This window comes from Lissotriton vulgaris, chromosome 3_1, assembly GCF_964263255.1.
Source record: "Lissotriton vulgaris chromosome 3_1, aLisVul1.2, whole genome shotgun sequence".
NCBI lineage: Eukaryota > Metazoa > Chordata > Amphibia > Caudata > Salamandridae > Lissotriton > Lissotriton vulgaris.
Genome location: NC_141689.1, coordinates 61,945,774 through 61,969,303, shown reverse-complemented (window position 1 = coordinate 61,969,303; position 23,530 = coordinate 61,945,774).

Sequence of the window (23,530 nt, the reverse complement as noted above, 5' to 3'; positions counted from 1 at the left end):
GAGAAAGACGTTCAGGAAAAACATGATTGTTTTCTTCGTACGGAAGAAGAAACGAAGGGTAGGATTGATTTGAAGGATACTCCGCTCAAGGACGCGGATGGAATTCTATGGGTGGACGGTTCTTGTTTCAAGCTTCCAAATGGGGAAACTACTTCTGCCTATGCTATCACCACATTATGCACAATTGTCGAAACGGCACATATCGGACATAATTCAGCCCAAGCAGCTGAATTAATAGCCTTGACTAGAGCGTGTGTGTTGTCAAAGGGAAAGAGAGTGAATGTGTACACTGATAGCCAGTATGCTTTTGGTGTTGCACATAGTTTCGGTAGATTATGGAGGGAGAGAGGATTCTTTACCTCTCACGGGACAAAGATTCAGCATGGTCAGTTGGTGACCGATCTTCTTGAGTCACTTACTTTACCTACACAGATAGCGATCATAAAGTGCAGTGCACATTAGAAAGTAATAGATGATGTTGGTCGTGGAAATGCGTTTGCAGATGAGGTAGCAAAAACTACAGCCAGAGACACTACTAGTCGAATGTGTGTGGCAGGTCCTGCGAACTGGGTTAGGGAAATTGGAATGTGTGAAGACACAATTGAAAGTGTGAAAACGATTCAGGGAGAGGCCACTGAGAGGGAATTGAGCACGTGGAAAGAAAGTATGGGAATGTTAGATTCGATGGGTTGTTGGACGGAGTTGTCGGAACATCAGCGATGGTTATTACCGGACGCTTATGTGTTACCGGTTGTGACTATGGCTCATGTTCCAGCTCACATTAGTGCGAAAGGCACAGGAGCTCTTGGCTCCTGTGTGGCAGAATGAAGGAATTCCAAAATGTGCCGAGAATGTGGTTACGCATTGTATTGTTTGCTTAATGCATAACCCAGGAAAGGGTACCCCAACTCCGACAGGTCATTTTGCTCCCCCGTCATATCCTTTTGAGGTGTTGCAGATTGACTACATTCACATGGATCGATGCAACAACCTCAAGTAAGTTCTGGTGGTGGTATGTGCCTTTTCCCGTTGGATAGAGGCCTACCCCTTGAAAGATAGCACTGCTCTGTCCACTGCTAAAGTGTTACTGAAAGAGTTCTTTCCCAGGTTTGGTTTGCCGCAAATTGTCTGGAGTGACAATGGAAGTGAATTTGTGGGTCAAATTATGCAAAAAGTGTGTTCTGGTTCCATGAGGCAAACCATCCACAGTCAGCGGGTTTGGTTGAGTGTTATAATGGTACACTCAAGCTTAAACTAGCTAAGATTCAAGCTAGCACAGGTCTTGCCTGGCCTGATGCCTTGCCCCTAGCTCTTTTGTCAACCAGATCTACTGTGCACTCTCGTATGGGACTTAGCCCATATGAAGTGGTATTCGGACGTCCAGCTAATGTTTGGGGTGTCCCTCGTCCCAGGAAATATTCAGACATACCATATCCTTTGTTAATTGACTACCTGCATGACTTGACTGCTAAATTGGGTGTTATTCGCCAACTGGTGCAAAGTGCTTTGCCGGAGGCCTCCACAGACCCAGGTCACACCATCTTGCCCGGTGACTGGGTCTGCATCAAGAATTTTTAGCGGACTAAGAACTTGGAGCCTCTCTGGTCAGCGCCTAGACAAGTTCTGCTTGTCACGCGCACAGCTGTGAAAGTGGTCGGGAAGAAGAATTGGGTGCATGGCATGCACTGTAAGAAAGTGCCTCTGCCGTTACCCTTTGATCAGTGGATCCGCAGTGGCATAAGAGAATCTGAATCTGCAGTGATTCCTTGCTTTGTGCCTTTCAGTGACGCTCAAATTTACGGAACCCAGTCTGAGAAGGTTGATGACGACATTCTTAAAGCCGCTGTGCCTGCGCATCTTCGAATAGACACTACCAATCCAGAGACATTGTTTACGGACCTGGCAGTGCCGAGCAAAACACGCTACAAACTGAGGTCGAAAGTTGACCAGAGGAACTAAACACTTGGATATTTTCTGTTCTTTTTCTACCCAAAGACATTTCCTTTTGATCCTTTTTGCCCCCTTGTTTCTTGCGTAACATTTAGTATTAGATGTGCCATCTGTCTCCGTCGCAGGGTCACGGTAGGAGACTCAGACTGTAACCTGTTTTTTGTTCTTTTAGTAAGTGGCTAGTGCCTCAGGATATACAGAAGTGAGTAGATGAGTGATTGAGGAAGATTGCCGTGAGCGACATTTTTTTTAGATAAAGATGGATGGTACAATAACTGTAGGTAGGGAAAATAGGAAGCAGGAAATGAGATTGAAGTATTGTAAATTATTACGTAGTCGTTTTGGCGTAACTTTGTGTGTTTTTATGTTTTTGTGTATTTTATCAGCCTGCACAGGTTGGATTGTACACATTCTGCAGCAGAAAAATTTTGTTAATTGTACGACTTCTTTGCCTTCTCATATTTCTGTCCTTTTACATAAAATGCATACTCTACCTCCGCATGAACAGATAAGGAGAGCCGAATATATGAATAATACGTTTGTTCACCATCATCAGTTGGCTATTAATATGACTGATTGCTGGGTGTGCGGACTCATGCCACACAATACACATAAGGGAATGCCATATCTGGTTTTTCCTTTCTCATATGAGGGTTCAGCTTGGGCCTATCTGGCTATGTTTTTGGCCGCATACCACAACAGACTTAGAAGTTCTGTTAAAACTTTTGGGAATGGATTGGATTTTAGCCACAGCTCTTTAATTAAGGGTATAGTGGTGATGGCTAAGATCGTAGAGAAGAACAAAATTCCATTAGACGAGAAGAGAGCTTATGAGGGATGGAATGTTACCCACTATGTTTCTAGCCTTGGCGCCAAAACTAGAAAGGGTGGGTCTTCCCCAGTATGGATCATACCCCATCAAGGTAATTTTTGGCTTCAAGTTAATGGCAAGAAGACTGACAGCAAACAGAGTTGTCGGTACACTTATATTTTCTCGTCTCCTGACTTCCCTCCGTTGGTTCCGTCTCAAGTAACATATTTCGCCTGTAATGACAGAGCTTATACGTGGCTCCCTTCTAACTTTTCTGGAACCTGTTACATAGCTTACCTCCTTCCCCTTACATATACGGCTCAGTCAGACCATCACAGAATTAGATATAGCCGAGGTATATTCGAGGCCAAAGACATGGCAGAACAAGAGGGAGGAGACTTCCTTAAGGGATTCCTTCCCTTTTGGGGTCCAATGGCCAACAGCAGACACATCAGACAATTGGTTCACGTGGTTGAGACCACCATCAATGTTACTGCAGGTGCGCTAAGTAATATTACGGCAGAGCTTCAGGCTGACCGTCTTATGACGTTGCAGAATCGGATTGCGCTAGATGTGATCTTAGCAGACCGAGGAGGCGTCTGTAGATTGATCGGATCTAGTTGCTGCATTTATATTCCAGATGATGCTCCGAAAATATACCAGGCCATTTCCAGATTGCATACCGTCTCCGAGTCGATTCATCAGGACGAAGGGGATTGGTCTTTTATGGGATGGTTTTGGGGAATATTGTCAACTTGGGGATGGAAGATCCTAAAGTTCCTTGGAGCAATTTTGGCCATCATATTCTCTTGTTGTCATTTGTATTCAATGTGGTCCTGCAGTTTGTGGCCTACTGGCTACTTTATGTTTTCCACAATCCATAACTCCAAAGACAGAGAATATTAGGATGATGGTGCAGCAACAGCTAGAGGATTTTATGAACATTATTGTTGATTCCGACTCAGATTAACATGAGTTGGTTTGTTTTTGCCTGAGTAATGGCAAAAGGAGGGCCTGAGGTTCTGTAAAATACGAATTCGTTCGTGCTCAGCCTCCGTTTTGTTGTGTTGCCATCACTCAGGCAGCGCAGTGAGCGCGATCTTTTTGTCGTCTCTGCATTACTTAAACAACGGTTTATGCCACGGTCAGCACGCAGAGATAATCTCCCCTCAGCCCAATCTATCTCTAGGGCTATAGCAGATGAAGCCTTTGCTAAAATAGTATACAGGGGAATTATAGATTTACCTCCATCGAGGTGTGGGCAGCTTTCCTCCTCCCCATGCTTGAGGCATTCTTTTTCACCATCTTGATGACCTTTACATCAGTCAAATGTTAGAGGGGTGGCCCAGCTCGGCCTCGTCAGGGCTCTGATGGGCGCAGCGCTGAAGTGCTGGCGGGCTTTTAAGTGTCTCCAGGCACTGCTGTAACACATGGACAGCAGCAGCTGCAGGGAAAGCTGGGACCCGTAGTTTCTGGCCCCACCAAACTGCGGGAAAGGCGTCCTCTGTTGCCCTGCCTGGCGTCTTGCTACTTTACACGTGCTCAGACTGCAGTCTCCATGCCCCTTTACACCCCAGGGGAGGATAAGGTGTGCACTTTCAGTGCCCTGCGCTGGCACCAGGTTTCTTTGATTTCCCCTGCTGCTGCTGCTATGATGGAGACTCCTGCTTGTCTCACCCCCAGTCTACACCAATGTCTCCCTTGCTGCCGTGTATTAGCCTCAGCCCATCTATAATGCATGTTCTGGCAGCTTTTAGGTGCAGTTGGTATTCCTCTTGCCTTTTGGATCTGACCAACGTGAGAGTTTGGCATCTGCAGTCTCAAACAGGCCGCAGCCCCACCCTCTCCGCGTCCGATGGTTAGTCTTCTCCCTTCACCACTATCCATCCTTCCCTTATTGCTGTATTTCAATTTTGCCCCTGGCAATCACTCATTTCACCATACTTTGTTATGCTCCAGCGGTCAGCAGCTCTATTCCTTCTCACTCGTCCTATCCCACGGCGTCTTCTCCTGCCCGAACAGTAAGGAGTGACACAAAGCGATGACGTCACTGCCAGCTGGATGCTGCCTGGGGGTTAGGACCAATTTTCCCCATAGAAAAGCGTTTTTTGTTTTGCTAATAACTTTGGCTCAGTTTGACAAATCTTCACAACATTTTCAAAACCAGTCCACAAGTTAGTTCAGCTGTTATCAGGAAAGTTTCATCATGATTCCTTAAGCAGGGGCCAAGAAAAAAGAGGGTCCCAAAACGCTTTTACTCCATGCAATGTCAATGAGGATTTTGCAGTTTTTAGACACAGCATGAGCCGGAACTACTGAGCGGTAATGCTCCAAATTTAGCAGAACGCTTGATCTTTGTCCAGAAAGTGTTTTTTATTATTAGGTGTAAATCTGTTCAGTAGTTTCGGAGTTATAAAAGGAAAAATAAATTTGTATATTAAGGGGAGCGAATCCTTCGCAGACCCACTCTTTGATCCGGGCTAAAAAAATAGGCCTGATTGGCTGGTTGTAACCTGACAGGAAAGGTGCAGCCAGCATTTTTTTGCCGCTTGGCCTGGGGGAGGGAAAAATAAAGTGTGAAAACACATAAGGGGTGAAGATACAGATATCCTGACCCCATAGGACATATGGAGAGGTTCGCGAGTGACTCCTCATGGCCAGGAAATTTCCCCAATTATTTGGGGGGCTCCATTCACAGGTCCGCGGATACACTGCAGCACTCAGCCCAGTGTAACTACGAGATGGATCCTTGGTTCTGAAGCACAATAAAAATAAATGTACACAAGAAACCCCTGCTGCACGGGGCCAAAGGCAGCGCACAGTGTGGGGTTGGGTGCGGAGAGGGGAGGGGTTGGCCGCAGGGTGTGGGGCTTATAGCTACCATGCACGGTCGAAGGTTATATTACCTAGAAATCATGCCTTTTCCATTCACTGTTTATACCCTTGCATATTCCATACACTTTTAGCATGTGAAATCACAGCATTCATACCAACACTTATAACTTCGCTAATTTAATTATTTGCTAAAACACAGTGCATTGTATAGTGGCGAGCTATAGTTAGCGTTCTTGGTTAGCGAGCTGAAAAGAGAGTGCAATGAGGTCCGCTATGTACAATAATTTGAAGGTGGTGGATAAATATAAATGAAAGTTATAACTATTGTGTAGTTTAAACTTGGTCTGTATAGGTACAATTGTTTCCCTATAACTAAGCTTAAATCTTTTTTCCATTGAATATATTTGTGTGTGTATATATATATATATATATATATATATACATATACATATATATATTACCTACTGGCGGTCGCAACATTCTATTGGGAATAACTTTGGCGCCGGTGGACGAATCTTCGCGAATTTCTCAAAGTAGGTGGCCCGCTCCGCTCCGCTCCTTCCCTGAAAATGTGGGGGGGATTCGTCAAGCGGGGGCCGAGATAAAAGGGCGGGTCCCAAAACGTGTTTTCTCCATGTTAATTTCCATAGGGCGGTCAAACTAACTTTTAGCCCGAACGGCTAAACGGATTTCCACCAAACTTGGCAAAATTGTAGGGACTGGTAGCCCGATGTGCCTTTGCGATGTCTCAAGATATATGCTCCAGTGGTTTTTACAAAAATTAACTTTGAAAAAATATATATTGGGCTACATTGGGCTATATATATGTTAGAGCCCAAATGTAGCCCAATGTAGCCCAATGTAGCCCAAAGATGGCCACCAGAGACAAAAAAAACAAATGTAGCCCAAATATCAGCCAGATGTAGCCCAACTATAGCCCAATGACAGAATGTCCCAGAGTGTTCTATAGAACAACTAGAGCGCTAACAGTCTTACTTATACAGTGAGACTTATAGTTAGGAATTAGCATTTAAAAAACCTTTGAAATTCACTGAAAAAACCATAGGTTTCACACCAGTTATAGTTAGGAATTAGCATTTAAAAAACTTAAGAAATTCACTGAAAAAACCATAGGTTTCACACCAGTTATAGTTAGGAATTAGCAATTAAAAAACCTATTAAATTCACTGAAAAAACCATAGGTTTCACACCAGTTATAGTTACCTGGAAATTTTACTGACATAAAACCATTGAAATTCCCACGTTATAGTTAGTTGGACTCACTATAACTTGCGCGCCTGCAATGCACTGCTGATGATGTCACATATTACATCACTCATGACATGGTCAGTGACATCACTCATGACATCACTGATGACACCATCCTTGTGAGAAAGTGACAGATATCCTTTCAGTGTAATGTAACCCTTGAAACACATATTCAAAAATAGAAACTAACATTTTCAAAAAAATGGAGATACCCATACCAGTTACAACAACCAATTCAGTAATTCCACCATCTATATACACATCCACTCATTCACCAACAGTTCTATATAGTCACTCATACATATACTCACTCATCATATGTAGTGATACACCTATACATCCTGTTACACACCGACAGTCATCCAAAAGTTACTCACACATGCACATAAACTATTGAACATCCATTTATTTGCATATACAACTATACACACACTACCACCTTACTTCTAAGGAAGCTTACACATACTTACTCACTTAAACAATCACTTATAGAAACACATACTTATTTAAACAGGAACTCTTACAATCTCTCACTCTCTCATATACTCACTTATATACATCAATACTCACATATACTAGATTAAAACATATCTTGTTACTGATAAAGACACTAGTGAGACAGTCATTCACTCACTAACACACACATATACACACTCATCCACCCATACAGTCCTGCACATATGCTGTCTTCAAAACACATACAAACAGTGAGTCAGTCACCAACCCATGCAGCCACTTATACACAAAGTGAAACACTGATACATATATCACAATATTTAAAAGTTACTCGCCAAAGTTATTCCAAATAGAATTTTGAGATTTAACATTGAAAAAAATCCTAACTATAACTACCTACTGGCGACCGCCAGTAGGTAATATATATATATATTGATTGATTTGGTGCATGCAGCTGACACCAGTGGTCGAGCATATGAGGTGAAAGATGGTTGTGTGATGGAAAAAGAGAAACTTATGTCTAGAGATATATAGTTAGGACCTAGTTACCATAGGAAATGCCGAACATTCTATTGGGAATAACTTTGGCGCCGATTGAGGGATCTGCCTGTAATTTTTCTTAAATTTGCCTCGTTGCGCTCCGCTCCTTCCCTGAAAGTTTCGGGGGGATTCGTCAAGCGGGGCCGAAAAAAAAGGGGGGTCCCAAAACGTGTTTTCCCCATGTTAATTTCCATAGGGACATTCTGACAAGGGTACATCTCGAACGGCTTTACACCAGATTTGGCAAAATGGTAGGGACTGATATGGAGCAGTGCCTTTTGTATGTTTGGTGTAAATCCCTCCAGTAGTTTATGAGAAAATTGAATGTGAAATTGAGTCCAATGCAATTTTCCATAGGACCGTTAGACACAGCTACAGCCCTAACGGCTGAATGGAATTACTGCAAACTTTGCAAAATGTTAGAGCCTGGTATGCAGAAGTGCATTTTGTATAGTTGGTGAAAATCCCATTAGTAATTGTTGAGAAAATCAACTTTTTTCAAATCATATATCTATGGGCGGGACACGGTGCGCGCACGGGCATGCTCCGTCCTTGCACTGTCCTTGCACGTGCGCGGACCTTAGCGTGCGCGCACGGAATTCTGATTGGCTGTTGGACGTCTGTCAACATTCCAGTCAGTCGAAATGAAGAAGTGTTGTCCGCCATCTTTTTTTTGTGGCAGATGATAGTGGTTGTAAACAGAAGTGTAATAGTTGACAAGGAGGCAGGGTAGAGGTTCCTGAGCCCCCTAGGTTTTGTCATGGGGTCTGTAAAGGACCCCGAAGGTTGAAAAAAATTAAAAAATTTAAATCGCGGGGTCCGCGCACCGTGCGCGGACCGCGGCTCAAAAAGACAAAAAAGAAATACATTAAAATAACAAGTTTCAGTGTTTAGATGTTGGTTGAGTGCAACATTGAGTGATGACTCTTTCACCTTTGGGTTTAGGTAGGTGTTTTGTGGAGAGTTAGTATGATAATTGGTAGAGAGCATTGGGCGTAGGTTGAAGATTATGTGAGTTTGAATGTGTTGATAATTTGAACCAATTAAAATGTTACTTTGGTTTTGATTTTGTGTGTGATCAAATGTGATTGGCTGGGTATTTAATATACCCAGAAGTTCTAGTGTCCGTCAACCTCTTAGAACTCTTCACTGGCTCCCAGTTGCTCAAAGGATTTTATTTAAAATCCTCGTGCTGGCATACCGAGCAGTCCATCAAACGGGCCCAGTTTACCTGAGGAAAAGATTTTCCCTTTTTGTCCCCAACCGCCCTCTCAGGTCAACCAATCTCCACCAAATGAATGTGCCAAAGTTTAAATACAGCAGGCTCGGCGGCCAATCCATCTCTGTCAGAGCGGCGAGAGCTTGGAATACCCTTCCTCTCCATTTGAGAACTTCCTCATCCATTACGGCGTTCAGGAAGGGCCTAAAAACCCATCTCTTTAACATCACTGCTTAACGGATGTCCCTCTAATCTGGATATAATTTGATCTGTCCTCCCTTTCTCTCGCGCCAGGATACTATCATTTTAGTAGCAGAGCGCGCTACAAAAGCCTCTATAATTTGAATATTTATGAAAAATGAGAGGGAAACACAGCCATTTTGAGATTTTAGTGTTTGAGGTATACTTCTGAGGTGTGAGATTGAGACAGATTTTACTGTACAACAATTTTCTAGAAGGTGAGTTGTTAATTTGTAAGGAGAACTCTGTTGTTCACTTTAAGTTAATAGGAAAAATGTTTTCTGTTAGTTATTTAATGTTTTTCTGTTATACTTATGGATTGAGTAGGGCAACATCAGATGCAGTGCTTTATATTTCTAATTCTTGCTTGATACTATACACTGTCCAGGGAAACACAGCCATTTTGTGACTATAGTGTTTGAGGTACTTTTGTGTGGAATTTTTGGTGTTCAATTTCTGGTGTGTGCTTTACACAGTAGTAACTCTTCTTATAGAATTTAATAGTTTTTCTCTGCCCTATCTCACTCTTACCCTGCAACATCTCACTGTCTTTCTCTTTCTTTTATTAGTACACTAACTTCAATAATGGTTGAAAATGAAGAGTCATTTGACATCGAAATCACAGCAACGTTTATTGATCCTATAGATGAAACAAATCATGAAGAACATGAAGGAGATACCATGGCAGGTTTTTTTGATGAAACACTAGATATGGAATTAATGGAATGTGTAGACGTTCTTGAGTTTGGCGAATCATTTTCAGACACTTTGATGGATGACATTTCTGATGAAAAAATGCTACAAGTTCTTTTGGATTTTGAAAATTCTGATAAATAAATTTTAATTTAGTAAAGAAAAATTGTTTTGAAAATTATACTTATTTAAATGTAATTTATGAGGTAGTAGCAAAGTGATACAATTTTGTGTTCTTCATGTCCTGTATCCTTTCTGTCACTGACTGTCTCTGATGCACTAGTTTACAATATAAGTAAGTATATAGAACAGCAAGTGTGTTTCACCAGAGCAGGAACTCATGACCCCCTACGCCAATTCTGACCACACATTGAGAAAGGAAGGAATCATGTGAACAAATATGTTTCTGCTTTCCTGAAAGACTACAGTATGGATTCAATATACCATAATAACTTGCATTACAACCTTCAAGGTATCTACAGAGGAGACGATGTCCATTTCCATTTAGTTTTATTTAAAAAAAAAATAAATCCAATAGGTCCGCGCACCGTGAGTGCTCGGTAAATGCACGGTGCGCGAACTCTTTCGACGCCATTTTGTGGTTTCAGAATAGAGTAAAAAATATAACTTAAGAACGTGGGAAGGGGGTAGGATAGAGTGTCCCTGACCCCTTAGGTCTTCTCAGGGGGTTCTTCAAGGACTCCTAAGGTTAAAAATAATGTTTATTTTTTAAAAAATACCAGAAAACACGATAGGTCCGCGCACCGTAAGTGCTCGGTGAATGCACGGTGCGCGAACCCTTTCGCCGCCATTTTGTGGTTTCAGAAGAGAGTGAAAAATATAACTTAAAAAACGTGGGAAGGGGGTAGGGTAGAGTGTCCCTGACCCCTTAGGTCTTCTCAAGGGGTTCTTCAAGGACTCCTAAGGTTAAAAATAATGTTTATTTTTTAAAAAATACCAGAAAGCACGATAGGTCCTCTCACGGGGAGGGCTCGAGAAGTGCTCCATGCGCTGACCTCGGTAAAAATTAATTAAAAAAATTACGTTAAAAATCATATTTGAGTGTTTACATGTTAATTGGCTCTAAAAAGAGCCGTTGTGTTCATTGTGGTTTTTTTGGTACCTACAAGTAAGTACCAATGCAGAGTCTGATGTTACAGAGAAAGACTTTGTTCCCTTCATCGGTGAAATGTACACCATCTGTCCTATAGATGCCTTGCATGTTGTAACGCAAGTTGTTGTGGTATATACAGCCCATTCCATAGTCTCTCATGTATGCAGAAACAGATTTATTTACATGCTTCCTTGTTTTCTCAATCTGCGGACAAAATTGATTGGACCAATTCCATTTTTGCCTTTGGCAGTTTGAGGAAAAAGTGACATCAATTGTCCAAAGATGTCCTTCAATAGCATTTCCAGACCAACCCCAGTCAAAGTGCATAAGTCATTTCCACCACAATGCACAATTATGAGGTTAGGATGTGGGAGATGCATGAAGGATTTCACCAATGGTATCAATTGCTGACATCTCAATCCTCTCTGGCCAACCATTAAAATATCCACATTTGGTAAATCAAGGTTTAAAATTCCTCTGTTTGTTGCATACCTTTTAGACCAGAATACAAAGCTGTGTCCTACAAACCATACTGAAAGCATGTTCAAGGCAGATCTGGTTGTACTCAGATTAGGGCTGTAAATGAAATGGCAGTTGGAAAGCTTGCAGTTTAAAAAAAAAGAGGAGGACATTCACTGCACTTGAAGCTTAAGAAATGATTGGCGCTTTCTGAAAATGCAAAAGAGCATATTAGGGTGCATAGTTTTGTTTTTTAAAAGAAGCAATTCTAATGGTTCAGAAAAGGTCGTTGAATGGAACATTGCACATGATTAGCTGTTATATTGAAAGCTCTAACAACCTTGATGGATTCATTTGCAACATAGTATGATGAACTTTTAAACTCTGTTCTTCCTTAGGTGGGAGTTACCATGGTAACAGGTTGAATGAGCAGTAGGGGGCTGGGTGAATATTATGTGAGTTTGAAAGTGTGGAAATGTAGAACCAATTGAAATGTTAGTTTAGTTTTGAAATAGTGTGGGAAGACATTTCATTGGTTATGAGCAGAAATAAGTGAGAAGAATGAGTGGGAAACTGCCATTTCTGTTTCCAGTGTCTGAGCTGCAGTTCAGGGATTCTGCTTAAGAAAATTTGGTGTGTGTTTCACACTGTTCTACATTTTCAAAAGCGATTTTAAAGGTGAGTAATATAGAGAGATTGCTGTTTGCAGTATCGGGAAGCATAACAAGCATATTGGGCTTCATTACTGTTGTATTTTGAAAATGAGTCAGGTTTCTGCATTGTAGTGTAGTGCTCATTCAAATGGGTTGTGCTCTGTGTGTAAAATGATTTACCATGCTAAATGTTTTTTGATAAAATGTGTGGCTTAAAGATTTTTGACAAGGATCACAGTGAGTGTCTGTGTGAATTAAGGAATTATATTTTTACCTTTTTCCATAATGTTAACTGAATGGTGCATATTAGAAATGACATTTTGAAATGAGTTAAGTTTCAGCAATGTAATGTAGTGCATATTGAAACGGGCTGTGTTCTGTGTCTAAATCGATTTATCATGTTAAATGATTTTTGCTGAAATGTGTGGCTATAATATTTTTCACAAGGGTCACACTGTGTGTGTATGTGAATTAAGGAATTATATTTTCATATTTTTCCATAATGTTAGCTGTGTGTGCTTACAGTTTGTATCTTTTAGTTTATAGGGTAGACTTCTTTTTAAATTGTTTTTCATGCTTGGATTCAATGCTGGTATAGAGATAGTGTAATGGTTTCATTGGACTTGTAAATATGCTCCTTTTTTACATCGGTGGAAGCAGTGTATGTATGGAGAGGGATAGGAATAGCAGATAGAAAACCTTATGAAATGGTGTGGGAGATGCATAAAGGATTTCACTAATGGCATCAATTGAGATGGAATATAAGATAAAGAGGGGCATATTTACAAGCCCCTTGCGCAATGTTTGACATGGGTGCAAGCAGAAAATGCATGCAGAGTAATAAAATTGCTACACAGACAAGAATATGAAATGTCGTGAGAGATGCTTAAAGGGTTTTTCTAATGGCATAAATTGAGATAGAATATACAAAAAAAGAGAGGCATATTTACAAGGCCCTTGCGCAATGTTTGACATTAATGCTGGTATAGAGATAGTGTAATGGTTTCATTGGCATATTTACAAGCCCCTTGCACAATGTTTAACATAAATGCTGGTATAGAGATAGTGTAATGGTTTCATTGGCATATTTACAAGCCCTGTGCGCAATGTTTGACATTAATGCTGGTATACAGATAGTGTAATGGTTTCGTTGGCATATTTACAAGCCCCTTGCGCAATGTTTGACATTAATGCTGGTATAGAGATAGTGTAATGGTTTCGTTGGCATATTTACAAGCCCCTTGCGCAATGTTTGACATTAATGCTGGTATAGGGATAGTGTAATGCTTTCATTGGCATATTTACAAGCCCCTTGCGCACTGTTTGACATTAATGCTGGTATAGAGATAGTGTAATGGTTTCATTGGCATATTTACAAGCCCCTTGCGCAATGTTTGACATTAATGCTGGTATACAGATAGTGTAATTGTTTCATTGGCATATTTACAAGCCCCTTGCGCAATGTTTGACATTAATGCTGGTATAGATATAGTGTAATGGTTTCATTGGCATATTTACAAGCCCCTTGCGCAATGTTTGACATTAATGCTGGTATAGAGATAGTGTAATGGTTTCATTGGCATATTTACAAGCCCCTTGCACAATGTTTAACATTAATGCTGGTATAGAGATAGTGTAATGGTTTATTGGCATATTTACAATCCCCTTGTGCAATGATTGACATTAATGCTGGTATAGAGATAGTGTAATGGTTTCATTGGCATATTTACAAGCCCCTTGCACAATGTTTGACATTAATGCTGGTATAGAGATAGTGTAATGGTTTCATTGGCATATTTACAAGCCCCTTGCGCAATGTTTGACATTAATGCTGGTATAGAGATAGTGTAATGGTTTCATTGGCATATTTACAAGCCCCTTGCGCAATGTTTGACATTAATGCTGGTATACAGATAGTGTAATGGTTTCATTGGCATATTTACAAGCCCCTTGCGCAATGTTTGACATTAATGCTGGTATACAGATAGTGTAATGGTTTCATTGGCATATTTACAAGCCCCTTGCGCAATGTTTGACATTAATGCTGGTATAGAGATAGTGTAATGGTTTCATTGGCATATTTACAGGCCCCTTGCGCAATGTTTGACATTAATGCGGGTACAGAGATAGTGTAATGGTTTCATTGGCATATTTACAAGCCCCTTGCGCAATGTTTGACATTAATGCTGGTACAGAGATAGTGTAATGGTTTCATTGGCATATTTACAAGCCCCTTGCGCAATGTTTAACATTAATGCTGGTAGAGAGATAGTGTAATGGTTTCAATGGCATTTTTACAAACCCCTTGCGTAATGTATATTCTTGTCTGTGTGCCAGTTTTATTACTCTGCATGCATTTTCTGCTTGCATCCATGTTAAACATTGAGCAAGAGGCTTGTAAATATGCCCCTCTTTTTTGTATATTGTATTTCAATTGATGCCATTAGTAAAATCCTTAACGCATCTCTCACACCATTTCATATGGTTTTCAATCTGCTATTCCTATCCCTCTCCATACATTCACTGCTTCCACCCATGTTAAAGATTGCACAAGGCACTTCTAAAAAAGGAGCATATTTACAAGCCAAATTAAACGATTAGCTCTATCTCTGTACCAGCATTGAATTTAAGCACGATAAATACTTTAAAAAGAAGTCTACCCTGTAAGCTAAAAGATACAAATAGTTGGCACACACAGCTAACATTATGGAAAAAGATGAAAATATAATTCCTTAATTCACATACACATTCAGTGTGTTCCTTGTCAAAAAACTTAAAGCCAGACATTTCAACAAAAATGTTTTAGTATGGTAATTCGTTTTAGACACAGAAAGTGAGATGAGACATACACAAACAGACAGATGGTGCAGGCAGAGATTGAGATGACACACACATACAAACAGAGAGATGGTGGAAGGAGAGAGTGAGATGAGGCATGGAAAGTCGGAGATGGGGCAGGCAGAGAGTGATATGAGACACACAAAGAGAGATTTGAACTAGTGTTTATATTGTTTAGTTAATGTAATTGCTATGTGCTATGTTGGTAGTGGTCTATAATATGTCATATTTTTCTTTTCAACAGATTGTAAATATCTACAGAGTCATAATAGATTATGCCTACCAAGAACCACAAACAAAGACTTTATAAGAAAGTTTTATCAATCAAGAGGACTCAATTAGAAGATTCATCCAGAAGACAATCTTCAGAGAAAAGAAAAAATGCTCCTGGTAATGCACCTGTGGTTCCTGTTTTTTTGCAGGATAACTTGAATGGACTCTTGTTCAAAGGTTATTAGTTTGGCATCAAATGCATTACATCATCAAATTCTTAAGTTCAGGTGGGATATTTGCAATCATTGATGCTTGCATTGGTGGTGCTGTTGCTTGAGAAGAAGTGCTGGGAGTAGAGACCTGCTCCTCTGATTATCTTTTTATTACAGCTTTACTCCAATTGTTTGGGTGTATATTCTGGACATGGCATTCCATGCTATAAGTTCCAAAGCTGTACTGTTTCTGTGGATTCCCTCTTGAAAGTACTGTGTGACAGATTTTACATGTGACAAAAGGCGCATTTACCTTTTTCTCTCTTTCTGTTTGTTTTTTAAATTTCCGTACTATGGACTCTCTGTGTTCTAGGGGTTTCGGGAACAAACTCTTCTGAAGATGAAGTAGAAGAATGAACTTTTTACACAAAACAATTGTTGCATCTGTGGTTCCTGTTCTTCTGCAAAATTACAATGGACTATTGTCTGAAGACTACCAATTTATTGCAATGTATGCATTGCATCATTAAATTTTTCAGTTCTGGCTGAATGTTCACCACCATTGAAGATGGCATTGGTGGTACTCTGGTTCTTGCTGTAGATGTACTAGGAGAAGAGTCCTGCTCCTGACATCTTTGCACCACAGCTCTACTCCAATTGTTGGGGTGTATATTTTTTACATGGCGTTCCATGCTGTGGGTTCCGAATGAATATTTCTTATTAGGATTTCCTCTAGATAACACTGTGTCACAGATCTTGCAGGTGACCAGTGGTGCATTTACTTTCTTCTGATGTTCTGGAAAGCTGAAAAACTTCCAGACTAGAAAAGGGTGTTGCTTCTCTGAAAGACAAAGCAGAATGATGAACATGGGAGGGGTCTTTCAAGAATTAGAGTAGGAAGTATTATAAACCAATAAAATCTTTTGTTATAAGGTCACATGGTTGGATGTAAGTTTTCGGAGTGTTTACGGAGAGTTAACGGAGTGCTCACGTAAGCTTATGTTGCGTTTACGTTTTATTTACGGAGCGCTTACGTCATCTTATGATGTGCTTACGTGGTACGCACCCTCGTGACATTTATAATTGTTTACATAAAGTTATATATATTGTTTAAAAGTTTAAAATAAACATGTTCTTTATTATCTCAGTTAATATGTTCCTTTATATTGTATAATGATTATGTAGATATAATGATTTAGCACCCTCGTGAGATTTATAATTGTTTAAATAAAGTTATATATGTTGTTTTAAAGTTTAAAATAAACATGTTCTTTATTATCCCAGGTAATATGTTCCTTTCTATTGTGCAATGAATACGTAGATATAACGATTTAAAGTTTATAAAACTTTCGGAGGTAAATAAAAAATTCCTGTGTACATGTAAAATAAAAAAATTGATAAAATCATATCTGTGCATGTACATTTGTGCCATGTGGCACACATACATGTCGTAAGACCATGTATGTGTTTGACATGGCACACAAGTCAGAATCAGGGGTGCAACAGGTTGTCAAAGTGACAACCTGTCTCCCTTGTCAATTCGGTAATTTTATTGATTCGGTATTTACTGATTCGGTAATTGCCATTGATTCCTATTGGCCTCAAGACTTATAGGAATCAATGGCAATTACCAAATTGGTAAATACCGATTCGGTAAAATGACTGAATTATACAGATTTTGTAATTTCAAAAGAGAAATTACCTACATCCAAATTACCTACTCTTATATATTGAAGTGGTATGATTTGGTATTTATGAGTAGGTAAATCGAGATTACGTACATTTGGCCTATTGAGTTGTAACATATTTATATACATATGTTACATTTCAGTGCTTTGGAAGTAGTACAATATACTATAGGTAAACACCTTATAGGTTTATGCTGTACCCCATCCTTATAGTTTTGCACTTTGACATTCAGTATGACAAACTTTTACATACAAACATAAAAATGTAGTTATATTTTTAACCAGTAGAGGTAGTTGTAAAAAGAACTGTTTGGTACGCACCCTTAAAAGATTTGTAATTGCTTAAATAAAGTTATATATGCTTTTTAAAAGTTGCTTAAATAAAGTTATATACGTTGTTTAAAAGTTGCTTAAATAAAGTTATATATGTTGTTTAAAAATTAAAATAAACATGTTCTTTATTATCCCAGATAATGTGTACTTTTATATTGTACAATGAATATGTAGATATAACGATAAAACGTTTGGGGGTAAATAATAAATTGCTGTGTACATGCACATCTGTGCATGTACATTTGTGCCATGTTATGTTATGTTAAATAGTTTGTACCGCGCACGTACACCGAGACGGTTTCTTGGCGCTCATAACAGACATAACGAACTGAGGCAGGAAGCATTACTCAAAGGCTAACTTAAAAAGGTGAGTTTTCAAGGTTTTTCGGAACAGTTCGTAGGTGGGGCAATGGCGAAAGGAAGAAGGGAGGGAGTTCCAAAAGGTGGGACCTAAAAAAGAAAAACGAAGGCCGCCGTGTTTTTTGCGGCGGTTCAATGGAATGCATAGAAGATTATCGTCAGAGGATCGAAGGTTGCGGGATGGGATTTATCGCTTGAGTTTAGAGGAAATGAACTCGGGGGCGTGATTGTGAAGGGATTTGAATAAGGTGCAGCTAAGTTTGAAGGAGCACCGTTTAGCCACAGGGAGCCAATGAAGGCTCTTCAGGAGGGGGGAAACATGCTGGTGTTTGGGTTGGTGAAACACCAGGCGGGCTGCCTGGTTTTGAATTAGCTGAACTTTTTGAAGCTGGTAGGCAGGGATCCCCACATACAAGATGTTAGAGAAGTCAACCATGGAGATGACCAAAGCCAGTATGGTTAGAATGAGTGCCTCTCTGGTTAGGAATCTACAGATCTTGCGGATCCTGCACAGCTGGAAAAAGCAGGATGATGTTACTGCAGAGATCTGAGGTTTCATAGATAGGTCCTCAGAGATGATCACTCCTAGGCTTTTCACAGTGCTGACCGGGCGAGGGGGAGAGCCAAGGGAAGGAGGCCAAAAGTTGTCATCCCAAGGGTTGGTAGGGCCGCCCACCAGAACAAGTTCAGTTTTAGACGGATTCAACTTGAGTTGGCTATGAGCCATCCAATCAGAGATGAGTAGCATTGTGGTTTGGATGTTAAGACGGGAGGAGGGTGAAGTGTCCAGAGGGAAAATCAGTTGCAGATCGTCTGCATAATTATATATAGTAGCTGGGGAGTGACGAAGGGATGCCATGAGTGGTTGCATATATAAGTTAGGAGGAGAGGGGAAAGAGCTGAACCCTGGGGAACACCACAGGTGAGGGGGGTAAAAGGGGCAGAGAAGGTGGAGAGGTGGACTGCCTGGGAACGGCCTTGCAGGAAGGATCGAACCCAGTCAAGGGCGACGCCGCGGATGCCGGCGTTGCTGACACGGTCGATCAAGATGGTATGATCGACCGTGTCAAAAGCCGCCGACAGATCTAACAGTACAAGGGCTTGGGGGATATTATTATCGGCACCAGTTCTGAGTGTGTCCATTACTGCCGCAATCACCGTCTCTGTGGAATGTAGTGGGCGAAAGCCAGCCTGATGAGGGTCAAGGAAAGAGGAAGTTTCCATAAAGGTACTTAGGCACTTAGTTACATATGTCTCCAAGATCTTTCCCAAAAAAGGGAGGAGAGAGATGGGTCTGTAATTACTCATCACAAGAGGGTCTGCGCTGGGCTTTTTCAAGATGGGTAGCACTATGGCCTGCTTAAAAGCCTCTGGAATGACTCCTGATGTCAAGGAGGAGTTGAGGAGGGCCAGGGCGGGGTCGGGGCAGAGCCTAAAGATTTCTTTAAAGATATGTGGGGGGCAGCAGTCCCTAGGGGAGCCAGAACTGACTTTATGGAGAAGGCTGTGAAATTCGGTGATAGAAATGGGAGGGAAGGTGTAGAATTTATGGACATTTTCAGAAGGGAGGGGGAATGATTTGGAGGGAGAAGGTGGAGAAATATTGTTTTTAATTGTGGAAATCTTATCCTGAAAAAAGGTATTGAGCTCATCACACAGAACCTGGGTGGGAACAGGCGGGAGGGTAATGCGATCGGGGAGGGAGAGCTCATTAACAATTGAAAAGGTGTGGCACACATACATGTCGTAAGACCATGTATGTGTGTGACATGGCACACAAGTCAGAATCAGGGGTGCAACAGGCTGTCAAAGTGACAACCTGTCCCCTTTGACAATTCGGTAATTTTACCGAATCGGTATTTACTGATTCAGTAATTGCCATTAATTCCTATTGGCCTCAAAACCCATAGGAATCAATGGCAATTACCGAATTGGTAAATACCGATTCGGTAAAATGACTGAATTAAACAGATTCGGTAATTTCAAAAGACAAATTACCTGCATCCCATTTACTTACTCTTAAATATTGAAGTGGTATGATTTGGGACGCGATGTTGGTAGGCATTTACCGGTTGGTAACGGCTGAATTTGGACGTTGCTGACCGGTAAATGCCTTTTCCTATGTAGGAGGCATTTATTTACAGATTTGGTATTTTTACCGATTCTGTATTTACCGAATCGGTAAAATTACCGAATCGGTAAATACAGACTCAGTAAAAATACCAAATCTGTAAATTCTAATGTAGGTAGCACTGTTGACAGTGCTAGAGGCGTCTAAGAATTTGTTATTTAACACCCAATACAATTGGGTGGTAAATAAGGAATTCCTGTGTACATGCACATCTGTGGATGTACACCTGTGCCATGTGGCACACATACATGCCCTAAGGGCATGTATGTGTATCACATTGCACACAAGCCAAAAACAGGGGTGCTACAGGGTGTCAAAGTGACACCCTGTTCCCCCTGGCAGGATTCGGTATTTACTGATTCGGTAATCACCGAATCGATATTTGCCATTGATTCCTATAGGCTTCAAAGTCCATAGGAATCAATGGCAAATACAGATTCGGTAATTATCGAATAGGTAATTACCGAATTTTACCGAATCGGTAATTAATTTGGTAAAAATACCTACAACCCCAACGCCAGTTCTTAAATACCAAATTGGTATTATTCGGTATTTAAGAAGTGGTAATCTGGGATTGCCTATATCGGGCCCTCGGTATTTATGAGTAGGTAAATCGAGATTACGTACATCTGGCCCATTGATTTGTAACATATTTATATACATATGTTACATTTCAGTGCTTTGGAAGTAGTACAGTATACTATAGGTAAACACTTTATAGGTTTATGCTGTACCACATCTTTATAGTTTTGCACTTTGACATTCACTATGACAAACTTTTACATACAAACATAGAAATGTAGTTCTTTCTTTAACCAGTAGAGGTAGTTTTTTTTTTTTTTGCTTGAAAAAGGTAGAAAAATGAACTTTTTACACAAAATAATTGTTCAACAGGAACAAACTATGAAATTGAAAGAAAAAAAATATTTGCTGCATCTGTGGTTCCTGTTCTTCTGTAAAATTACTTCAATGGACTGTTGTCCGAAGGCTACTAATTAACTGCAATGTATGACTTGCATCATTAAATTTTTCAGTTCTGGCTGAATGTTTGCCACCATTGAAGATGGCATTGGTGGTACTCCGGTTGTTGCTGTAGATGTACTAGGAGAAGAGTCCTCCTCCTGAGATCTTTGCACCACAGCTCTACTCCAATTGTTGGGGTGTATGTTTTTTACATGGCGTTCCATGCTGTGGGTTCCAAATGAATATTTCTTATTTGGATTTCCTCTTGATAACACTGTGTCACAGATCTTGCAGGTGACCAGTGGTGCATATACCTTCTTTTGATGTTCTGGAAAGCTGAAAAATTTCCAGACTATGGACTCCTTCTTCTTACTTGGGTGAGGGTCCTCTTCAACAAAGTCTTCATTCGAAGAATGGTCAGAGTCTGGATGTTCAGCCATTTGGAAGTATTTTTCTGTAGCTAGGAGCTGTAGAAAAAAGGTGTTGCTTCTCTGAAAGCCAAAGAAGAATGATGAACATGGGAGGGGTTTTTCAACAATTGGAGCTGGAAGTATTATAAACCAATTAAATCTTTTGGTTTGAGGTCAGATGGTTGGACGTAAGCTTACGGAGCGTTTACGGAGAGCTTACGTAAGCTTACGTTGCGTTTACGCTTTATTTACGGAGCGCTAACGTAATCTTACGATGCGTTTACGTAGGACGCACTCTCGGGAGATTTATAATTGTTTAAATAAAGTTATATATGGTCTTTAAAAGTTTAAATTAACATGTTCTTTATTATCCCAGATAATGTGTACCTTTATATTGTGCAATGAATATGTAGATATAACGATAAAACGTTTGGGGGTAAATAATAAATTGCTGTGTACATGCACATCTGTGCATGTACATTTGTGCCATGTTATGTTATGTTAAATAGTTTGTACCGCGCACGTACACCGAGACGGTTTCTTGGCGCTCATAACAGACATAACGAACTGAGGCAGGAAGCATTACTCAAAGGCTAACTTAAAAAGGTGAGTTTTCAAGGTTTTTCGGAACAGTTCGTAGGTGGGGCAATGGCGAAAGGAAGAAGGGAGGGAGTTCCAAAAGGTGGGACCTAAAAAAGAAAAACGAAGGCCGCCGTGTTTTTTGCGGCGGTTCAATGGAATGCATAGAAGATTATCGTCAGAGGATCGAAGGTTGCGGGATGGGATTTATCGCTTGAGTTTAGAGGAAATGAACTCGGGGGCGTGATTGTGAAGGGATTTGAATAAGGTGCAGCTAAGTTTGAAGGAGCACCGTTTAGCCACAGGGAGCCAATGAAGGCTCTTCAGGAGGGGGGAAACATGCTGGTGTTTGGGTTGGTGAAACACCAGGCGGGCAGCCTGGTTTTGAATTAGCTGAACTTTTTGAAGCTGGTAGGCAGGGATCCCCACATACAAGATGTTAGAGAAGTCAACCATGGAGATGACCAAAGCCAGTATGGTTAGAATGAGTGCCTCTCTGGTTAGGAATCTACAGATCTTGCGGATCCTGCACAGCTGGAAAAAGCAGGATGATGTTACTGCAGAGATCTGAGGTTTCATAGATAGGTCCTCAGAGATGATCACTCCTAGGCTTTTCACAGTGCTGACCGGGCGAGGGGGAGAGCCAAGGGAAGGAGGCCAAAAGTTGTCATCCCAAGGGTTGGTAGGGCCGCCCACCAGAACAAGTTCAGTTTTAGACGGATTCAACTTGAGTTGGCTATGAGCCATCCAATCAGAGATGAGTAGCATTGTGGTTTGGATGTTAAGACGGGAGGAGGGTGAAGTGTCCAGAGGGAAAATCAGTTGCAGATCGTCTGCATAATTATATATAGTAGCTGGGGAGTGACGAAGGGATGCCATGAGTGGTTGCATATATAAGTTAAGAGGAGAGGGGAAAGAGCTGAACCCTGGGGAACACCACAGGTGAGGGGGGTAAAAGGGGCAGAGAAGGTGGAGAGGTGGACTGCCTGGGAACGGCCTTGCAGGAAGGATCGAACCCAGTCAAGGGCGACGCCGCGGATGCCGGCGTTGCTGACACGGTCGATCAAGATGGTATGATCGACCGTGTCAAAAGCCGCCGACAGATCTAACAGTACAAGGGCTTGGGGGATATTATTATCGGCACCAGTTCTGAGTGTGTCCATTACTGCCGCAATCACCGTCTCTGTGGAATGTAGTGGGCGAAAGCCAGCCTGATGAGGGTCAAGGAAAGAGGAAGTTTCCATAAAGGTACTTAGGCACTTAGTTACATATGTCTCCAAGATCTTTCCCAAAAAAGGGAGGAGAGAGATGGGTCTGTAATTACTCATCACAAGAGGGTCTGCGCTGGGCTTTTTCAAGATGGGTAGCACTATGGCCTGCTTAAAAGCCTCTGGAATGACTCCTGATGTCAAGGAGGAGTTGAGGAGGGCCAGGGCGGGGTCGGGGCAGAGCCTAAAGATTTCTTTAAAGATATGTGGGGGGCAGCAGTCCCTAGGGGAGCCAGAACTGACTTTATGGAGAAGGCTGTGAAATTCGGTGATAGAAATGGGAGGGAAGGTGTAGA